The following is a 22,561-nucleotide window of genomic DNA, read 5'->3' on the forward strand; positions in this document are numbered from 1 at the left end:
CAGGATGACCTCCAACTCCTGGGCTCATGATCCTCCTGCCTCAGCCTCCCAAAGTGCTAGGATTACAGGCGTGAGCCACCACATCAAGTCTATTGTTATATTTTGTATATGTTTAAAGTTTCATAGTAGGAAAATTTCAAAAACCATGTGTGTGCATCACTTAGGTGAGTAAGATAGCTTCCATTTGTCCTACTCCCCATGTAACTTTTCCATCCTTATCCTCACTGGTCTTTGTCTGATGGAGGTTCTCTTACTTTGTTTGTGTTGCTATAAAGGAATACTGGAAACTGAGTAATTTATAAAGAAAAGAGATGTATGTTTCTCACAGTTCTGCAGTCTGTGCAAGAATCATGATGCTTCTGGGGAGGCCCTCAAGCTGCTTCCACTCATGGCAGAAGTGAATGGGAGCAGGCATGTGCACAGATCACATGGTGACAGAGAGGAAGAGAGAGAGAGAGAGGAGAAGGTGACCGGCTCTTTTCTACAACCAGTTCTTGCAGGAACTAAGAGTGAAAACTCACTCATTCCCATGAGAATGGCACCAAGCCATTCATGAGGGATCTGCTTCCATTTGCCATACACCTCCCACCAGGCTCCCACCTCTGACACTGGGGATAACATTTCAACATGAGACTTGGTAGGGCCAAACAAAACATATCCAAACCATAGCAGATGCTGACCTCCAAGGTTGGTTCCTTGAGCATATAAACTGTGCAGTTGTTCACATGTCCCCATGCTCAGAAGACCCTCACTCTTGGTTTAACACTCTTTTGTCACCTTCCTGAAATTATAATAATTTCTGAATAGGTGCTGTAATTTTTTATTTGCACTGGGCCCCATAACTTAGGTAGGCAGCCATTCTTACTGAATTCTGTCAGTGTGTGAAGTAAAGATTTAACTCTGCACAAAGAAAGATTTATTTCTTTCCTCCTAACTCTTGGGAGGTCATCTCTAAGCACTTGGAATGTCCTCCCTGATAAGAATGTCTTCGTTTACCTGGGGGTGATGGGGACATGCCAGAGTGTTTATGGTAATGGTGTTATAGGGTAGGCTACAGTAACAGCTCAACGTCTGGAGGCACTAGCAACTGAGTTCAACCACAAAGCAGTCATCTATATAACAGTGGCCAACTTTTAATATAAACTCTGGACACCAAAGCTCAAATGGGCTTTCTTCATAGGCAATTTATCTGTATAGCGTAACACATCATTGTTAGAAGTAGTTAATGACATCTACATGACTCCACTGGGAGAGGACACCTGGAAGCTCCACCCCAGGCCTCTTCTCAACTTTGTTCCATGTGCTTCTGTGTCTCTTCCCTTTGCTAATTTTGACCTGCATCCTTTAGTGTAATAAACCATAACCATGAGTATTACAGTTTTGCTGCATTCTGTGAGTGCTTTCAGCAATGTTTTTGAATGAAAGGTAGTCTTGGAGACTCCCTCAAACTCACAGGATAACCTTAATAGATTTCCAAGTCCTCTGGCTTACTGCTGGGTTCCATCAATGCAGAGGCCCCATAGAAAACTGGAGGAAGATAAATGAGAGGTCAAGGTACTTATAATCCTGATTCTCTCCCCGTGAGAGAGGGTCTTATGCTGGCTGTGTCTCTGAAAGTTGGAGGGCTTAATGCTCCCACAAAGCATCCTGTTCCACATGACTTTCTCTCCTTCTAGCTTCGTATAACCTTTGTCTCGTCTCTTTGGGTGACAGCTCTTCCACTTCTGGATCCCTTACATTCAGCTCCACCTTTGCAATGAGTTCCTTTGAAAGCAAACCATCTCATGTTTTCATTTTTGTTTTTCCTAACGTAAGCAGGTCTTCTGTTTCCTGCCAGAACTCTGATAGAAAATACAAGGGCAAGAAGTATACAAAATGAGGGGTGGCAGTGATGGTTGTGTTCTGTATTTTTTTATCGCATTGTTTTATAATTTGCAATAAAACCTTTCATACTTTTTTTATCAAGAAAAAATATTATTTTTAAAAAAGTAGTAATGCATGGGACAACTAGCAGTTCTACTCTCAGACATCTTAACCTCTGAATTGTGCCCTGTCTTCATTCAACCAACTCTCTATTTGAGGTCAGTAATCCCTTAACCCTCCCTTTGTTCTTCATCATCACTCATTGGCTATTTTGGCTACTATCCCTTCCTTCCCTCTCATGCTGTGAAAACTCCCTAAGATTGCTGAGTGACGACTTGCTGTTGATCCTGGACTTTTCATTTTTCTTTTACTTTGAGCCCTCACGGATGTGGAGGGTGATTTCTAAGAGTGGGACATTGGTTCCGTCCTCCTGGCTGCCTGGTTCTCTCTAGCTTTCCCAGTGCTGTAGAGCGTGGAGGTTACAGAGAGGAAAGGCAACATAAAGCAACAAACATAACCAGAAAAGGGCAATTTCATCATTTTGTTTTTCATAAATTCCCCCCAAAATAGGATGATCACATCCTCATTATTAAATGCGGTCTAATTTTTAAAAGAAAAATTATCTCATTTTAGTAACTATTTCCTAAAATGTCGAAGTTATTATTTAAACCCTGTTAAGTGGTATTGTAGTTGTATTGACTGCGCTATACTTACCCCAATTGCTGGGATTACACAAAAGGATAAAAACAGCTATGAATATTATATAATATTTAATGATACATAATGTCTTATAGAACTATGAGGTAATTAAATACTTTGTTCCTTTTTTAATTGAGGCTTTTGGGTACAGACTAGAAAACTTGCTAGACAAATTCTAAAAGAGCTGTTACCAAATACTTTGTATAATGCTTTTCACTGGGAACTTTGTATCAGAGCATGGAGATGGTTAGAGATTAGTGCTCCTGATAGATTTGGGGCAAATGGAGACAAGGGAACTGAAACTTGTTAAAAACCTACAACATGCTATGCACTATATGTACGTCATGCTTTACAGATATTGTCTCGTTCAGCTGTATTGTAAACTAGGTATTATTTCTATTTTGTACACAATTGTCCAAATTTTATAGCTGGTAACTTTGATTCAAATCTTCATACTTTTCAATATGGCAAACTGCTATATCAATAATGTTGATTTGTCTGTCTAATACATATCTTTTGTTCAAATTCAAGCCCATTAGATCCTTTGGTTAAATGAACAAATTATGTTAACGATTTTACGGAGTAATAATATCAACTAGTAGAATTTCCAGATATTGGGATAAGTGGTTTTTTCATATAAGAAGTCAATAATGTCAAGTTAAGAAAATAAACCTTCAAAGACAATCAGAGCTCTACATCTCATAGAAGAATCTGAGTAATAACCTTCCTGTGTAGGAAATAGTCATGTTTTCAATCTTTAACATGGCCAGACTAACAATATATCTATCATTGATTAAGTTCCTGATTTATTCTTCATATACCACAGTAGAATCTCTAAATATGATTGGCACCTAAAAGTTGGCCTTTTGAGGCCCTGAAATAGATTTTCAGGTTAAAAAAAAATAGGGTGACTATGTCTGGAAAAGTTCAGGTCTGGGTTCATGTCACAACTGGATGAAGCCATGGATTAGGATTTCCTCTTTCTAGCCTCAGTTTCTGTTAAGCTTGTTTCACTAAACACATGTGCCTTTAGCCATGCTGGGTGAGTCAAAGATGATCTACGCCAGGGCTCTCACTATAACAGTCGTGATTTTTTCTCATCCCCTCATATCCTCTGGAGTTGAGGAGGTTTTCCTATTATCTCCTCAAAACCACTGAGTTATTGAACTGCTGAATTCCGACCTAAACCACTAAACCCTGGCAATACCAGCAGGAGATAAGAGATTTATTTGGTGGAAAAACTGAACCAGTGAGTCTCTAGACTCTAGGACTCTGGACACAATAGAGGACAGTGGGACTAAAGGGAAATCTGCAGTATGACCTGCAAAACATGTGCCCCTGTCCAGTAGCCCCACTGTCACCCAGACAAAATTCCTATAGAACTCCCCAAAGAAAACCCCCCAGCATCTCTGCAGCCAACATTGTTGGTGCCCCTCTACCAACCCCGCCACCTGCAGTTCTTTCAGATTCCCTTAATCATAACAGGGAATCTGTCCCCAAGCCTTTGTGTGCTTTTGCTTCTAAGAGCTGGCACCTGGGACTCTATCTGAAGGGCACTTTTGCTACTGGAGCCTCTTTGTCCTGTATGCCAAAGACAGAACTAAAGATGTCTTATCCTTTTCCTCAGGTGACACTTAACCAGTGACTGACTGAAGAGGGTGTGTGAGAGCCTAGCTCATATACCCTACCCCAGAGTTCCCCTGTAGCATTGGACTGGAGTTGGGATTTTGCCTGGAATCTTACTCTTCCTTGCCTTCTTCCTCTTGTCCGCCATGCTAATCCCACTCTTAACAATGACACAAGGGTGTTTGCTTAATAGATCACTTTCATAATAATTCTCTCTTAGCACTTGCTTTAGGAGAACTTAATCCAAGATGACATGCAATCACTATACAGAAAAACACCCAACACACACACTTTTCTAGATGTTATCCAGCGCCTCAGTCCTTAATGTAAATGTACACCCAGGAATCACCAAGCATCTTCTGAAGACAGCTTCCAAGATGAAACTCAGAGGCCAAAACAAAACAAATCAATATGAAAATCAGGGAACAAAAGCAACAAAAACAAAAATGCCAAAAGCTCAGTCTCAATGTCAGTATTTACATTAGGTTTGAGTGTTTATATTAACATTACAAATAGTTGTCATCAGCATCATCACCTGGGAACTCATTAAAGTGAAAATTCTCAGGCTCACCCCAGAACTACTGAATCAAAAACTCTCTGGATAGAGTCCAGCAGTTTTGAAAATTAGCAAGCATTGCAGTCAATTCTGATCTACCCTCAAGTTGAAAATAACACATCAGAAGCATGTAATAACAATAATAATAAATTGTTATATAAATACATTAAGAGAATGGGAGAGAAGAAAAGTGTCTGTTGGGAGGATGGAGAAGCAGAAATCTTAATCTCATTTATCATAATTAGAAGTCAACAGATTAGTAACTAAGATTGCTATACCAATAAATAGCACCATTCATTCACTCATTGGACAAATGTATTGAGTACTTATTGTATTCCAGGCATGGTTCTTCATTCTAATACAACAACAAGCAAGAGAAAAAGCTGCTGTTCTCCTGAAACTTACCTTCTAAGTGGGGAAACAATAAACACACAAATAACAAAAGGAAAAACACACAAGGCACTGATGACAGAGTGACAGAGCATCTATTTTACACTGAGTACTTAGGAAATACTCTGATGAGTGACATCAGAACAGGCAAAAGACACAGAAGCAGCCCCAGGCCAATCATCTGGATCTTTACAGGCTTTGGGAAAGGTTTGGGGATTTATTGAGTGAAATAGGAAGGCAGTCCGGATTTTGAGAAGATACATAACATAATCAGATTTGTGTTAAGGCTCTGTGGAGGTGGATAATTGTATTTTCCAAGTAGGGCCATAAAAATGTTTCTCATCCCACGTATTTTTCGACAATGTGTCCCTGACATGTCTCTCATTGGAAAGTAAAATCTGTGTCCTCTCACTCAAATCTGGGGAAAATTGTGACTTTCTGTGACTGTCATGGCTAGGTCAGAAGAGGCAATGCAACCCTCTTCCCCTTCCTCTTTCTCTTCCCCTCCCTTCCCATCCTTTTCCCCTCCCTCCCTCCTTCCTTCCTTCCTTTTCTCCCCTTCTCTTCCTCTTTCCTTCCTTCCTTCTCTTCTTCTTTCTCTTTCTCTCTCCTTTTCTTCTTCCTTCCTTCTTTCCATCCTTCCGTCCTTCCTTGTCTTTTTCTTTTCTCTCTTTCCTTTCTTCTTTCTCTCCTTTCCTCCTTTCTTTACTTTCTCTGTCTTTCCTCTCTCTTTTCTTCCTTCCTTTCATTCTTCCCTTCTTTTTCTTTCTTTTTCCTCCCTCCTTCCTTTCTTCCTCCCTTCCTTCCTTTCCTTCCTTTCATCCTTCCTCCCTTTCTTTTCTCTCTCTCTCTTTCTTTAAAAATTTGTTCAGAGCATTCATGTGTAGATCCCCGAGCCTTCAAATAGGAGCTAAGGCCATAGAAAGGCCCCCTGTGGTCATCCCAGGGAGTTGTTCTAACACTCACATGCTCCCAGCCCAGGTACCAGCTAGGTGAGTGAAGAAGACATATGCAAGTGATCCCAGCCCCAGCTTTCAGGTGCCAGCATTTGACTCTTCCCAGCCGAGGCTTTCGATACTATGGTACCTCAAAGAGAAAAGACAGGTCATTCCTGTTGTGCCCTGTTCAATTTGCTGACCCACAAAATCTTTAGCATAATACAATAATTATTTCACACCACTGAGTTTGGGTTGTTTGCTATGCAGCAATTGTAAACAGTGAGAGAGAGATTTCAGGACCTTGCTGCATACTGAGCCAGCATTACCAGAAGCATCCGTATCACCTGGCATCTGGTTAGTAATGCAAAATCTCAAGCCTGGGAGGCCGAGACGGGCGGATCACGAGGTCAGGAGATTGAGACCATCCTGGCTAACACGGTGAAACCCCGTCTCTACTAAAAAATACAAAAACTAGCCGGGCGAGGTGGCGGGCGCCTGTAGTCCCAGCTACTTGGGAGGCTGAGGCAGGAGAATGGCATGAACCTGGGAGGCGGAGCTTGCAGTGAGCTGAGGTCCAGCCACTGCACTCCAGCCTGGGGGACAGAGCGAGACTCCGTCTCAACAACAACAACAACAACAACAAAAAAAAAAAAAAAAAAAAAAAAAAATCTCAAGCCCATTCCAGGTCTACTACATCAGAATGTGCGTTTTAACCAGATCTCCAGGTGATCTGAAAGCACATCAAAGTATGTTTCTCAATCTGTTTTAATCTTTGAGCTAAAATATACTTACAGGAAAATGTACAAATCTTAAGTGACTATTTACCTATGCATACATCTGTACGACTACCACCCAGATGACTACAGAGAACATTTATTTCCATCACACCCAGAAAATTTCCATGTGCTCCTTCTGAATCAAAAAACCTCTCTCAAGCCCTCCCAGAAATAACAACTTTTTTGACTTCCATCACCATATATAAAATATCTTGCTCTTGAATTTCACAAAAATGAAATTATTCAATATGAATTTTGTTTCTGGCTTCTTTTGCTCAGCACACTGTTTTTGAAATTCATTCTTGTTGTATTTATCAGTAGCTTATTCTTCTGAAAAATTGCTGTGTAGTGTTTTATGTAAATATACCACTTTTTAAGTCCTATTCTCCTATTGATGGACATTTGGCATTTTCTAGTTTATGGTTATAATAACTCAAGAGTGTGTGTGTGTGAACACAAGTATTCATTTCTCTCAGAGAAGAAATACCTATGAATGGAACCGCTGGGTCACGGGTAGGTGTGTGTTTATCAGAAATTGCCAAAGTGTTTTCCAATGTGGTTGGGTCATTTTACTTTCCCACGAGCTACAAGGAGAGATCTAGTCACTCGACTTCTTTGACAATAGTCAGTATTGTCAGTCGCTTAAATTTAGCCATTATGGTGGGTGTGTAGTAGAACCTCTTTGTGGTTTTCATTTGAATTTCCTTAATGACTAATGATGTAGAACACTTCTTCATATGCTTATTGACTATGAGATATCGTCTTTGAGAAATCCCTTCTCAGTCTGTTTTCTATATTTTAATTGAGCTATATGGAATGGAGAAGTTCATTACTATTCTAGATATGAGTCCTTTGTCAAACCATGTGGCTGTAGGCAGTTCCTAAGATAATTCCTAACAATCCTCGCCTCCTTGTATTCATACCCTTGGGCAATCAAATACCCTTCCCTTGAGTGTCAGTGAGACCTATGACTTGTTTCTAATCAATGGTGGGAAAAAGGGATGAGATGTCAGTCACTACCGCCATGTTTAGGTGACACAAAGTTATAACTTACATCTTGATAGTAGGCTCTATTTTCCTGTTGGCCAGCATACTTCATGAAGCAAGCTGCTGTGCTGGAGAGGTCAACATGCAAGGAATTAAGCTTGACTGAAGCCCATAACCCAGCATGCCTGGAGACACTCAATTCTGCCAAATACCATGTGAGCTTACAGGCAGGTCTCTTCCATGTCAGCTTTCAGAGAGCATTCCAGCCCTGGCTGAAATATTGACTCTAGCATTGTAAGAGATCATAAAGCAGAAAAGCCAGCTAAACTATGTTCAAACTCCTGCCACACAGAAGTTATGAGATAATAAATGTATTGTTTTCAGGTGCATAATTTGTCATATTAGTTACACAACAATAGAAAATACATATGCAAATATTTTTCTTGAGTTATAAATTATCATGCTGATGGGTGCAGTGGTAGCTCAGTGTGGTTTTAATTTGCATTTTCTTAATAATGCTTTTGATAAGCTTTGGGCTGTCAGATGTCTTAAGTGTGAAGTATTTGTTCAACCCTTTGCTTATACATGTGTGTGTGTGTGTGTGTGTGTGTGTGTGTATATATATATATATATATATATATATATATATATGTTTTTTGTTGTTGTTGTTGTTTTGGAGACAGGGTCTCACTCAGTCGCCCAGGTTGGAGTGCAGTGGCACAGTCTCGGCTCACAGCAACCTCTGCCTCCCAGATTCAAGCGATTCTCCTGCCTCAGCCTCCTGAGTAGCTGGCACTACAGGTACACACCACCATGCCAGACTAATTTTTGTATTTTTAGTAGAGACGGGTTTCTCCACGTTGGCCATGCTGGTCTCAAACTCCTGACTTCAAGTGATCTACCCGCCTGGGCCTCCCAAAGTGCTGGTATTACAGGCATAAGCCACCAAGCCCAGTCTATATTTTTAATTGGGTTGTTTATCTTCTACTATTATTGAGTAATGGGGCTTTTTAAATCTATAAATTCTGGCTATTTCTTCTTTGAATTCATATAATAAAAATATTTCTTCATGCTTGCTTCAGCAGCACATATACTAAAATTGAAATGATACAGAGAAGAAGATCGTGGATAGCAGGCAGAACTAGCTTGCAGCTCCTGCTCAGATAGACAGAGCAATATGTGGAGACTCACACTGTGAACTTTTGCTCCAAGAACTGCCAAAGGAAAAATGAGGAAAGCCAAGACAATCCACAGACCCTTTGAAGAACTGGATCATCGCTGCTGGCTCTCTGAGATACCAAAAAACTGAGTCTGCCTGCTTTCACAAACAGTAGGCTTGTGATCTGGGGCAAGTTCTCAGCCCTGGTCACGGGCTGCCTGGAAACAGACTCGGTGCTGTTGCAGGGGCATGGTGGGAGTGAGACCAGCCTTTAGGACTGAGGGCTGCATGGGAGTGGGGTGAGGCATGTGACTGCTGGTTTTTCCCCGCTTCCCTGGAAACCTGTATGACTCAGCAGAGGCAGCCATAATCCCCCTGGGAATACAACTCCATTGGACTGAGAACCCATCCCCTACAGCAGCCACAGCAAGCTCTGCCCAAGGAGAGGCTGAGCTCAGACATGCTTATGTCTGTCCATACCTGGTGGTCTTTCTCTTCCACCTTTATCCACCTCCCCCCACCTCCGCCCCATAGCTGAAGACAAAAGAGTTCTATGGCCCTGCCCACCACCTAAGAAACCTGAATACTTAACCACGTGGCCATAGGGCAAGTTTGCATCCTACCTGTAGGTCGATAGCTGACGCATCCTTGAAAGCGCCACCTTCTGGCTGGAGATCAACCAATGGAAAACCAGCACACTAAACAGAAACACAGCCAAGGACCCTCACAGAGTCCACATCACTCACCTGCTACCCCCACCAGAGGAGGTGCTGGTATCCATGGCTGAAAGACCTGAAGATGGATCACATAACAAGACTCTTTGCAGACACTCCCCAGTACCAGCACAGAGCCTGGTAGCTCCAACGGGTGGCGAGACCCAGAAGAGCAAAAACAATTACTACAGTTCTGCTCTCAAGAAGCCGCATTCCTAGAGGGAGGGGGAGAACACCATATCAAAGGAGCACCCCATAGGACAAAAGAATCTGAACAGCAGCGCTTAAATCCCAGATTTTCCTTCTAACATAGTCTACCCAAATGAGAAGGAACCAGAAAAACAATTCTGGTAATATGACAAAAAAAGGTTCTTCCACACCCCCAAAAGATCATACCAGGTCACCAGCACTGGATCCAAACCAATAAGTAATCTCTGGATTGCCAGAAAAAGAATTCAGAAAGTCAATTAGTAAGCTAATCGAGGAGGCACTGGAGAAAGATGAAGTGCAACTTAAAGAAACCAAAAACGTAACACAGAATATGAAAGGAAAATGTTTCAGTGAAATAGGTAGTATAAATAAAAAACAACCACAACTTCTGGAAAGCAAGGACATTCTAAGGGAAATGTAAAATGCACTGGAAAGTCTCAGCAATAGAATCGAACAAGCAGAAGAAAGAACCTCAGTGCTCAAAGACAAGGCTTTCAAATTAACCCAATTTGCCAAAGACAAAGAAAAAAGAATTAAAAAAAAAATGAACAAAGACTTCAAGAAGTTTGGGACTATGTTAAATGTCCAAACCTAAGAGTAATTGGTGTTTCTGAGAAAGCAGAGAAATCTAAATGTTTGGAAAACATATTTGAGGGAATAATTGAGAAAAACTTCCACAGCCTTGCTGGAGAGCTAGACATCCAAATACAAGAAGCTCAAAGAACACCTGAGAAATTCATTGCAAAAGATCATCACCTTGGCATATAGTCACCAAATTATCTAAAGTCAAGATGAAGGAAAGAATCTTAAGAGCTGTGAGTCAAAAGCATGAATTAACCTATAAGGGAAAACCTATCATATTAACAGTAGGTTTCTCAGCAGAAACCCTACAACCCAGAAGAGATTGGGGTCTTATCTTTAACTTCCTTCAGCAAAACAATGATCAGCCAAGAATTTTGTATCCAGCAATGCTAAGCTTCTTAAATGAAGGAAGGATAGAGTCTTTTCCAGACAAACAAATGCTGAGAGAATTTGCTACTACCAACTAGCACTACAAGAACTGATAAAAGGAGCTCTAAATCTTGAAACAAATCCTCAACATGCAGCAAAATAGAACCTTAAAGTAAAAATCTCACAGTACCTATATAACAATAACACAATTTAAAAAAAAAAGGTATTCAGGCAACAAATAACACAATGAATAGAATAGTACTCTTTTGCATCCCAATACTAACATTGAATTTAAATGGCCTAAATGTTCCACTTAAAAGATATAAAATGGCAGAAAACATATTTGGGAAACATATTTAAGGGAATAATTGAAGAAAACTTCCCTGGCCTTGCTAGAAATTTAGACATCCAAATACAAGAAGCTCAAAGAGCATCTGAGAAATTCATTGGTTGGAGAAGAATCCACCAACCAAGTTTCTGCTGTCTTCAGGAGACTCATCTAACACATAAGGACTCACATAAACTTAAGATAAAGGGGTGGAAAAAGATATTCCATGTGAACAGACACCAAAAGTGAGCAGGAGTAGCTATTCTCTATCAGACAAAACAAACTGGAAAGCAATAGCTATTTAAAAAGACAAAGAGGGACACTGTATAGTGATAAAAAGACTAGTTCAACAGGAAAATATCACAATTCTAAATGTCTATTCGCCAACACTGGAGCTCCCAAATTTATACAAAATTACTACTAAGCCTAGGAAATGAGATAGACGGTAACACAATATTAGTGGGGGACTTTAATACTCCAGTGATAGCACTGGACAGGTAATCAAAACAGAAAGTCAACAAAGAAACAATGGACTTCAACTGTCCCCTACAACAAATGGACTTAACAGACATTTACAGAACATTCTACCCAACAACTGCAGAATGTACATTCCGTTACATCAGCACATGGAAGAGTCTCCAAAATAGACCATACGATAGGTCATAAAACGAGTTGCAGTAGATTTAAGAAAATCAAAATTATATCAAGTACCCTCTTAGGCTACTGTGGAATACAATTGGAAATCAACTCCAAAAGGACCCCTCAAAACCATGCAAATACATGGAAATTAAATAACCTGCTCCTGAATGATCACTGGGTCAACAATGAAGGCAAGATGGAAATTTAAAAATTCTTTGAACTGAACAATAATAGTGACACAATCTATTAAAACCTCTGGGATACAGCAAAAGCAGTGCTAAGATGAAAGTTCATAGCATTAAATGCCTACATCAAAAGTCGGAAAGAGCACAAATACACAATCTAAGGTCATACCTCATGGAACTGAAGAAACAAGAACAATCCAAACCCAAACTCAGCAGAAGAAAAGAAATAACAAAGATCAGACCAAAACTAAATGAAATTGAAACAAACAAACAAACAAATAACGACAAAAGATAAATGAAACAAAAAGCTGGTTCTTTGAAAAGATAAATAAAATTGATAGATCATTAGCGAGATTAACCAAGAGAAAAGATCCAAATAAGCTCAATCAAATGAAATGGGAGATATTATAACCAATACCACAGACATACAAAAGATTATTCAAGGCTACTATGAACACCTTTATGTGCATAAACTGGAAAACCTGGAGGAAATGGATAAATTCCTGGAAATATACAACCCTCCTAGATTAAACCAGGAAGATATAGAATCTCTGAACAGACCAATAACAAGTAGTGAGATTGAAATGGTAATTTGAAAACTGCCAACAAGGCCAGGCACGGTGGCTCACACCTATAAACCCAGCACTTTGGGAAGCTTGAAGCAGGTGGATCACCTGAAGTCAGGAGTTTGAGACTGGCCCAGCCAACATGGTGAAACTTTGTCTCTACTAAAAATACAAAAAATTAGCTGGGCGTGGTGGCGGACACCTGTAATCCTAGCTACCCAGGAGGCTGAGGCAGAAGAATTGCTTGAACCCAGGAGGCGGAGGTTGCAGTGAGCCGAGATGACATCATTGCACTCCAACCTTGGCAACAAAAGCAAAATTCCATCTCAAAAAAAAAAAAAAAAAAAAAAGGTCAACAAAAAAATACTCCAGGACCAGACGGATTCACAGCTGAATTATATCAGACATTCAAAGAAGAATTGGGACCAATCCTACTGACACTATTCCAAAAGATGGAGAAAGAGAGAATTCCCCCCTAAATCATTCTATGAAGCCAGTATCAGCCTAATATCACAACCAGGGCAAGACATGACAACAGTAACAAAAAGGAAATGACAGACCAATATCCCTGATGAACATAGATGGAAAAATCCTCAACAAAATACTAGGAAACCAAATCCAATAGCATATCAAAAACATAATCCACTATGATCAAGTGGGTTTCATATCAGGGATGCAGGGATACAGTCAATAAATGTGATAGAGCACATAAACAGAATTAAAAACAAACAAAAAAATCACATGATCATCTCAATAGATGCAGAAAAAGCATTTGACAAAATTCAATATCTCTTTATGATTAAAACCCTCAGCGAAATCAGCATTTATTAAGGTAATAAAAGCCATCCATGACAAACCCACAGCCAACATTATCCTGAATGGGGAAAAGTTGCAAGCATACCCTCTGAGAACTAGAACAAGACAAGGAAGTCCATTTCACCACTCTTCTCGACATAGTACTGGAAGTCCTAACCAGAGCAATCAGACAAAAGGAAGAAATAAAGGGCATCCAAATTGGTAAAGAGGAAGTCAAACTGTCTCTGATTGCTGATGATACGACTAAATACCAGAAAATCCTAAAGACTTATCCATAAAGCTCCTAGAGCTGGTAATAAATTCAGCAAAGTTTCCAGATACAAAATTAATGCACACAAATCAGTAGCTCTGCTATACACCAACAGTGACCAAGCTGAGAATCAAATTAAGAACTCAGCCCCTTTCACAATAGCTGCAAATAAAATAATATTTGGAAATATACCTAACCAAGGACATGAAAGACCTCTACAAGGAAAACTACAAAACACGCCTGAAAGAAATCATAGATGACACAAACAAATGGAAATACATCCCATGCTCATGGATAGCTAGAATCAATATTGTAAAAATGACCATCCTGCCAAAAGCAATATACAAATTCAATGCAATTCCCATCAAAATACTACCATCATGCTTCACAGAACTAGAAAAAACAATCCTAATATTCATATGGAACCAAAAAGAGCCCACATAGCCAAGACTAGGTAAAAAGAACAAATCTAGAGGCATCACATTACCCAGCTTCATAATATACTATAAGACCATAGCCACCAAAAACAGTATGGTACAAAAATAGGTACATAGACCAACGAAACAGAAGAGAGAACCCAGAAATAAAGCCAAATACTTACAGGCAACTAATCTTTGACAAAGCAAATGAAGAAGAAGTGTGGAATGGACACCCTATTCAACAAATAGTGCTGGGATAATTGGTGAGCCACATGTAGAAGAATGAAACTGGATTCTTATCTCTCACCTTATAAAAACTCAACTCAAGATGCATCAAAGACTTGAGTCTAAGACCTGAAACCACAAATATTCTAGAAGATGACATCAGAAAAACCTTCCAGACATTGGCTTAGGCAAAGACTTCATGAACAAGAACCTAAAAGCAAATGCAACAAAAAGATAAATGGACGGGACTTAATTAAAAAAGCTTCTGCACAACAAAAGAAATAATCAGCAGAATTAACAGACAACCTACAGAGAGGGAGAAAATCTTCACAATCTATATATCAGACAAAGGACTAATATACAAAAGCTACAAAGAACTCAAACAAATTAGCAAGACAAAACAACACCATCAAAAAATGGGCTAAGGACATGAATAGACAATTCCCAAAAGAAAATATACAAATGGCCAACAAGCATATGGAAAAATGCTCAACATCACTAATGATCAGGGAAACGCAAATCAAAACCACAGTGTGATACCACCTCACTTCTGCAAGAATGGCCATAATAAACAAATTAAAAAATAATAGATGTTGGCATGGATACCATGAAAAGGGAACACTTTTACGCTGTTGGTGGGAATGTAAACTAGTACAACCACTATGGAAAAGTGGAGAGTCCTTAAAGATCTGAAAGTAGATCTACCATTTGATTCAGCCATCCCACAACTAGGTATCTACCCAGAGAAAAAGAAGTCATTATACAAAAAGGATACTTGCACATACATGTTTATAGCAGCACAATGTGCAATTGCAAAAATATGGAACCAACCCAAATGCCCATCAAACAATGAGATAAAGAAAATGTGGTATATTGCGTTCTCACTCATAAGTGGGAGTTTAACAAAGAGAATGCACAGACACAGGGAAGGGAACATCACACACTGAGGCCTATTGGTGGCTGGAGGAGGGATAGCATCAGGAGAAATACCTAATGTAAATGACGAGTTGATGGGTGCAGCAAACCAACATGTTACATGTATACCTATGTAACAAACCTGCACGTTGTGCACATGTACCCTAGATCTTAAAGTATAATAATAAAAAAGAAAATGTGGTGTGTATATATACATATATATATATGTATATGCCATAAAATACTACTCAGCCATAAAAAGGAAAGAAATAATGTCATTCGCAGCAACCTAGATGGAATTGGAGACTGTTATTCTAAGTGAACTAACTCAGGAATGGAAAATCAAGTCCTATGTTCTCATTCATATGTGGGAGCTAGGCTATGAGGATGCAAAGGCATAGGAACAATACATTGGACTTTGAGGACTCGGGGGAAAGGGTGGAGTTAAAAGACTACAAATTGGGTACACTGTACACTCTTCTGGTGATGGGTGCACCAAAATTTCAGAAATCACCAATAAGAAACTTATTTATGTAACCAAATACTACCTGTTCCCTAAAAACCTATTGAAATAATTTAAAAAGAAACAATACAGAGAAGATTAGTATGGCTCCTGTGCAAGGATGACATGCAAATTTGTGAAATGTTCCATTAAAATAAATAAATAAATAAAAATACATATTTCCTCCCATTCTACGGCTGCCATTTTCACTTTTTTAATGGTGCCTTTTTATAAAGCTGCAAAATAAAGTCTGAGAAGCTCTTGATAATCAAGAGTAAGATTAGGGAGCATAGCTGGGAGGACATGGCAATATTTTAAGTGAAAGACATGATGATGTGTTGGAGGTAGTGAAAGCACTGTAAGGAACTGATCACAGTTTGGTTATATTTTTGAAGAGAGGGTGTCCAGGATTTGGCTTTAGGGTGAGGGAAAAAGTGAAAAGTCAAGAATGACTCCTACATTTTTTGACTTTCGCAATTAAAAATCTAAAGCTTCTCCTTTTGGAAACTGCTAGCAATTTCCCTTTAAAATGAGGCACTCACCAGAGTCTCCACTATTCCCTATTACTCCTGGAAAATAAGGTAAAATATCAGTTGCCATTTCTCATCATGTTTACACTACTTTTTTTTGCCCCTTTATCTAATAAGCTTCTCTCATTTACAATGCCAGTCTGACTCCTAGAGCCCTTTGATTTTACAACACTAGTTATAAAGTGCCTTAGATTTGGAGCTAAGAGGCAAAGTCTTCAGCCTCAGCTGTGTGTGATATTGGGCAAATCACAATAATTTCTAAGACTCAGTTTTCCTATCAATTAGGGGCCTCTCTTGCAGGGTATGAAAAGAATGAAATTGAATAAATCGATATAAAATAACAAATATTTAGCCTGCCTTTCCTATATTGGAAAAATATCCATGATTTTACTATTTGTTCTCATGGAGTCAAATACCCTGCTACCTCTTTTCAGAAATACATTCCTGCTTGATCTTTATTTCTCCAGTCCCTCCTTCCAATGCAGTCACCACCAGATATTCTAATAAATCTGTTTTGGTTTCACTTGTGCAACACACTTTGCTGTCACCTTCGATTTGGCTTTGACCTGGCTTTGATTTGGTTCTCTTCCTCCATGGGGCAGCTTTAGTTTGTATTTATGTGCCAGAAATTAGGCATCTCCTTTACAAATGTCACTTCTTTACTAACTGCCCCTGCCACTGACAATGACCATTATCCTCTGATCTCTGGCAGCACTTACTGGTCTTGTGGAACTTTTTAATTGTTTTCTATTCTTCCAAAGTGCTAACTCATTGAGGGCAGAAGCCATCATGTATTTCTTTTAAACCTTCTCTCTCCTAAAGGTACTAAAATGCTAAACATAGAGTAGCCAATTAATATATATTCAACTGAATTCTGAAACCAATTTGCTACCTGCTTTTTCCTATACCATAGAACTGAGTCTTCAATGCAAACTACAACGTTGGACACAGGTACATCCAAGTTGAAATACTGTCTCTGCCTCTCAGTTTTCCGTGAGACCACGGGCACAATGGCTCTCTGAGCTCCATTTTCTTGTAGGGATAAAAGAGCCTGTTGAAGATAGTTGTTTGGGGTATTAAATTGAAGAGATAAAGTGCTTAGTATTGTTCCTGGCTCAGGTAAGTACTTAATAAATACCAAGTCCTTTCCCTAAACCAAGTACAATTTATTTTTAGTAAATGTAGAATATTACGCAACCATCACAACAGTCCAATTTTAGGACATTTTCATTGTGCTCCCCCGCCCACACAAAAATGATTCCTCATAACCCTTTCTGGTCAATTTTTGCTCCTACCCCCAGCTTCAGGCAAACACTAACCTATTTTGTGTCTCTACAGATTTGTCTATTCCGGATATTTTGTATAAATAAACTTGGGTTGTATGTGGCTTTTTGCATCTGCCTTTTTTTTCCATTTAGCATAATGTGTTTGAGGTCCATCCATATTGTAGCAGGTATTGTTAAGATGAGGAAAACACTTCTATTTACACTTCTTTAAAAAAGGAAGAATATTCATCTCCAAAGGTTTAGGAGAAAGTAGGCAATGTTGTTGGATCTACTTGGATGCATATCAAAGTTGATATGTGGTCAGATGTCATCTGCACAAAACACCTTTTGTTTTTTCTAGGAAGTGTCCTATGCATTTCAAACACATCTTGGCACACCTGTGTGTGATGGATTATTTCAAAATCTTGTATTGTCCAATCACTGTGAATAGATCACACACTAAATATCATGAGAACAAAAGGCCTGAGGAAACCAGTTCCGGTAAATTAAGATCCACTTAGATGGCACTCCCCCTGAGCAACCTTCATTTGAACTTGACTAGAATAATTACAAGGTTTTGTTCAATTTTGGCCTCAGTTGTGCGCATCTCACTAATAGTAGAAATAGCAAGAAATATTTTTTCCAGTCTATATTTTTTCTCATACACACATAATTTATGAAATAAGTCGAAGAAAATACACTTGCATTTTAATTATTGAACTTTACTAAGTATACTGTTTTCGACAAGGAAGACCTCTTTAAAGACAAACTTGATATGACATTGGAATGAAGTATTTGAGAGGCTCATTCAAGCCTCAAACTGGAAGCAGAAAAAAAAATCAGAGTTCTGCTATTGAATACCATTTAATTTTGTAGAGAAAGAATTTCCGACATGGCACTGTGAAAGAGTTAACATGCTTCTGAAAGACTCAAGAATTTTCAGTGAAGGAGAAATGTATTGAATAGGAAAACTGTCCCTTAAATACTTACTATTTTCTCAGAAATATGTGGCAGCATAATGTTATCATTTTTAAACTGCTACCAGTGTCTATGTGGATATCGCTGTCGTCTTTGAGATGTTTTGCAAATATTTCTTTCCCTGGCCAAGCCACAAATTCAATTTGTGCCCAGTTAAATCCTCATAAAATAGTGTCTTTGACAAATGATTGTTTTTTTCCTTCCCAACCCAGAGAAATGCCAGACTGAGCTATTTTCACTTTTGGTGGGAAATGTTCCATTTAGACTGACGCACAATTACGTGGCAAATATCCTGAGGTTCTTTTCTTGTCATATGGCTGAACTTTAGAGTTGTGAAAGTGACCTGATAATTAAAATAAAATACAGCTAATAATAGTATGTTAACATCTTTCACTTTATTCCAAGCATGCTACATCAATTGTCTCATTTATTTGTGTACAGCAAATATTTTGCATATAGGGAATAGCCAATTGCTATTGTTATACAACGCTGAGTTAAGTAGGGGAACTGAGATTAAGGAAGGCTAAATAGTTTACCTATGATTAGTAAATGGCACTCTCATTCTTCACCATCTTTGATCATTTTATATTAGTCTCATATAATTAGACTTTGATCTACCTATTAAAAAATATTGAAAACTGTAATCCCAGCACTTTGGGAGGCCGAGACGGGTGGATCACGAGGTCAGGAGATCAAGACCATCCTGGCTAACATGGTGAAACTCCATCTCTACTAAAAAAAAACTAGCCGGGCGAGGTGGCGGGCGCTTGTGATCCCAGCTGCTCGGGAGGCTGAGGCAGGAGAATGGCATGAACCCGGGAGGCAGAGCTTGCAGTGAGCTGAGATCCGGCCACTGCACTCCAGCCTGGGCGACAGAGCAAGACTCCATCTCAAAAAAAAAAAAAAAAAAATATTGAAAACATTGGTAAGTATGTTTTGGGGTTATACACACAAAAATGAGTCTCCCTACCACCTAAAATTTTCCCTGCAAAACCATCTACACTTTGTGAATATAAATGATATAGGAGATTAATTTTAAAGTTGTTGAATGTCCAACATATATTAATGTAGTAAAACTCGACTCCCAAATATACTACTCTATTTAGGTAAATACATAACATACATGCATAAAAAGATAGGAAGGACTACTAGGCTATTAAAATCTTGGGCAGTCCTTAAGTGGTGAAGTTATAAAAGGTAAAATGCCTGTATTATATGTACCAGGGAATCAGAATAACTTTAAAAAGCGGTGTCCCCAACTTGTTACCATGGTAATAGAGATGAATCTCGATTGGGTGGTGAACAGCCATGGTATGGGATAAAAGGAGAGAGTCAGATAAGGATGGATGGGCAGCAGATGTTCTTGACTCACTAACCCATTTTTTTAACCATGTCTCTTTTTACCCACAATCCATACTGTATATACCAACTATCTTAGCCTCGTTGTTGATCCCTATATATGTCAAAAATAATCCATGTAGCAATTTTTGGCAGCATTTATAGTGGCCACCACCACCTCCATATCTACTCTTTCTTCTTTAATACATTTGAATGAGCTTCTTCACTCCACCTCATGTGAGCTACCACTTTTTACCTCATAACAAGGAGAACAGAACTCAGTGAACCAAGAACATAATTTGAAAGAAGGGCCATACTTAGTCTAGAAACAGGGTCAATGAACTGTTTCCATAAAGGGGCAGATGAACAAATATTTTCAGGTTTGTGAGACCAAGCAGTCTCTCTCTCATCTACTCAACAACCATTGTAGTGCAAAAGCAGCCATTGACAATGCCTACCTTGTCAATGTAATGCGGTGGTGTTCTAATAAAACTTTATTTATAAACGCTGGCAGTGGGCCAGATTTGGCCTGTGGGCACGTGGTTTGCCAACACCTGGTTTGGAATGATGGCATGTCATAATTCTAGTGCTAGGCCCTTAGTGAAACCTTTTAGCCCTCCTTCATAGCCATGCAAAAGCAGGGACTGTAAGCATCCCATGAACGAGGGCCTCATTGCAGCCACAGAGTCTGGCCTCTCCTGAGTCTTGTTTGGGTATTGCGTCCTTGGATATTTTTGTCCAACAGTACCAGAAGATCAAATATCATCATTATTTTTAGCATTCTCTCTGAATATATTTTTTAAACTGTTTGGGAAAATGTTTCATCTCTAGCTAATAAATTCTGATGTCATGAAAAACAATTAGAGTAATGTTTTCCTCAACAGGGACTAATTGAGGTCATTTTCAGGGGGATATTGTCTTAGTCACATGGAGCAGCCAGGCAGTGTCAGACTTCACACACAGGTTTGTTTGCACAACGACATGTCTGTGGCTACTGGGTTTATGTTTTTAATAGTTGGGTGTACTCTGCCACACAATTTGGATTTTTAAAAATTAAAGGCTTGCATTTGGTAGTTTCAGAAGGTTTGTGTCATGGAAAGAGAGAATGAATGATTCAAATAGTAAACATATCCATCTTTTCAATAGGCTCTTATTTGGCATAGCATTTGAACACAGCCTTCTTGAAAGGAATAATGACGGTCTGAGCTTCCATATGCCTCCATGACCACATGGCAAAAAGATGGACAACAATGTATCCAAGGGATATATCAACAATTTTCAGCATGAGAATTGTTCAGGGAAGGGCTCTTGGCAGAGATCTGAAAGGAAGCTTTTAGTGCAGCTTCCTTTTCAAATCCTAAATCAAGCCACCATGCTCAGTCTCTCACTTTAATAAGCACTAAATCCACATGCTAGGTTTCAAAAGAAAGAAAAAACCTACTTTAACTGCTAAAACTTCCCTGAAACATACTCAGGGGAACAGGGCACATATGGTGTTGTAATTTTTTTTTTAAAGCAAGACATCTGTAGTATTCGAGAAGTGGCTGAAATCTGTTGGATTTCAGAAACTTTTATAAGCTGAACTCCAAAATAGATAAATTATTTTTATTAGACTCAGCAATGGTCAATTTGTGAAGAAAATTCTACCTGGAAAATGACTTTTCAAAAGCAGAACTTTGGTAGTGTATATGTTTAGATCTTGATTTCAAACAGTAAGTGCTAAGAAAATTAATTTCCAATGCATGTGTGATTGAGTATAGCTGCAAAGATCCTGAGCATAGATAACGGGAAACAATGGTGGGCCTGTCAATTTTCTTGCTGTGACCTCTCTAGGCGGTATTTCTGAGTGCTTGACGCTGACTACTGGTTCCGGTTCCATAAATATTATTGAACACCTACTGTATGACAGGCATTGTGCAAGGCCCTTGGAATGCAACAATACACAAACCAGCCTGCACAGAGTTTAAATCTAAAAGTGGATATCAAAAAGGACAGATAATTAATTGACTACAATAGGATCTTGGAAAACTTACTTAAGAAGTTGGCTTTTACCTGGAGATTGAACACTGAATATGTGTTGGCCAAGGCAATGACTAGCCAGGGAGACTTTCAGGCAGCAGGAAGGCATTTAGGCTTTTAGGAAAAAAACATATGATGTGTTTGAAGGAAGCAAAGCCTGTTCGCAGAGATGGAGCACAGAAAATGAAGGGAGCAGAAGCAAATAATTCTAGAAGCCATGGATAAGTACTAGAGGAGTCCAGATAACACAACAAGGATGGAAGATATCATCCGCATAATCCCTAACTCCCTTTGCTGTGGTTTGAATGATGGTGTCCCCTCCAATATTCATGCTGAAACTCAATCCGTAATGTAAATGTCTCAAGAAGTATGGTCTTTGGGTGGTGACTGATCATAAGGGAAGTGCCCTGGTAAACAAGATTAAGGCCTTTATAAGGAAGGCTTCACACATGGTTTGGCCCTCTTGCTCTTCATCATTCTCTCCTGTGAAACACAGCCAGGGCCCTTACCAGAGACCAAATGTCAGTTCCTTGATCTCGGACCACCCAGTGTCTAGAACTATGAGAAATACGTTTTAATTGTCTTAAAATTACCCAGTATATGGCATTTTGTTATAGCAGCACAAAGACACCCTTTAAGAGTGGATTTTCCCAACGCACCTTGGAAATATACAGATATCTGTATAGATATTGATCTCTCTCTCTCTCCCCTATACATA

At 39.1% G+C, this 22,561-nt stretch overlaps 2 non-coding genes across 2 annotated transcripts; one reads left to right on the forward strand and one right to left on the reverse strand.

Annotated features, from left to right (window-relative positions):
- Positions 1-2,695: 2,695 nt before the first annotated feature.
- Positions 2,696-2,755, reverse strand: LOC111542599. The gene has a single exon (XR_002731602.1). It is a non-coding gene; the product is annotated as a U7 small nuclear RNA (small nuclear RNA).
- Positions 2,756-15,766: 13,011 nt separating this feature from the next.
- Positions 15,767-15,869, forward strand: LOC111542594. The gene has a single exon (XR_002731598.1). It is a non-coding gene; the product is annotated as a U6 spliceosomal RNA (small nuclear RNA).
- The last annotated feature ends 6,692 nt before the right edge of the window (positions 15,870-22,561 follow it).

Source organism: Piliocolobus tephrosceles, chromosome 16 (assembly GCF_002776525.5).
Source record: "Piliocolobus tephrosceles isolate RC106 chromosome 16, ASM277652v3, whole genome shotgun sequence".
NCBI classification, from domain to species: Eukaryota; Metazoa; Chordata; class Mammalia; order Primates; family Cercopithecidae; genus Piliocolobus; species Piliocolobus tephrosceles.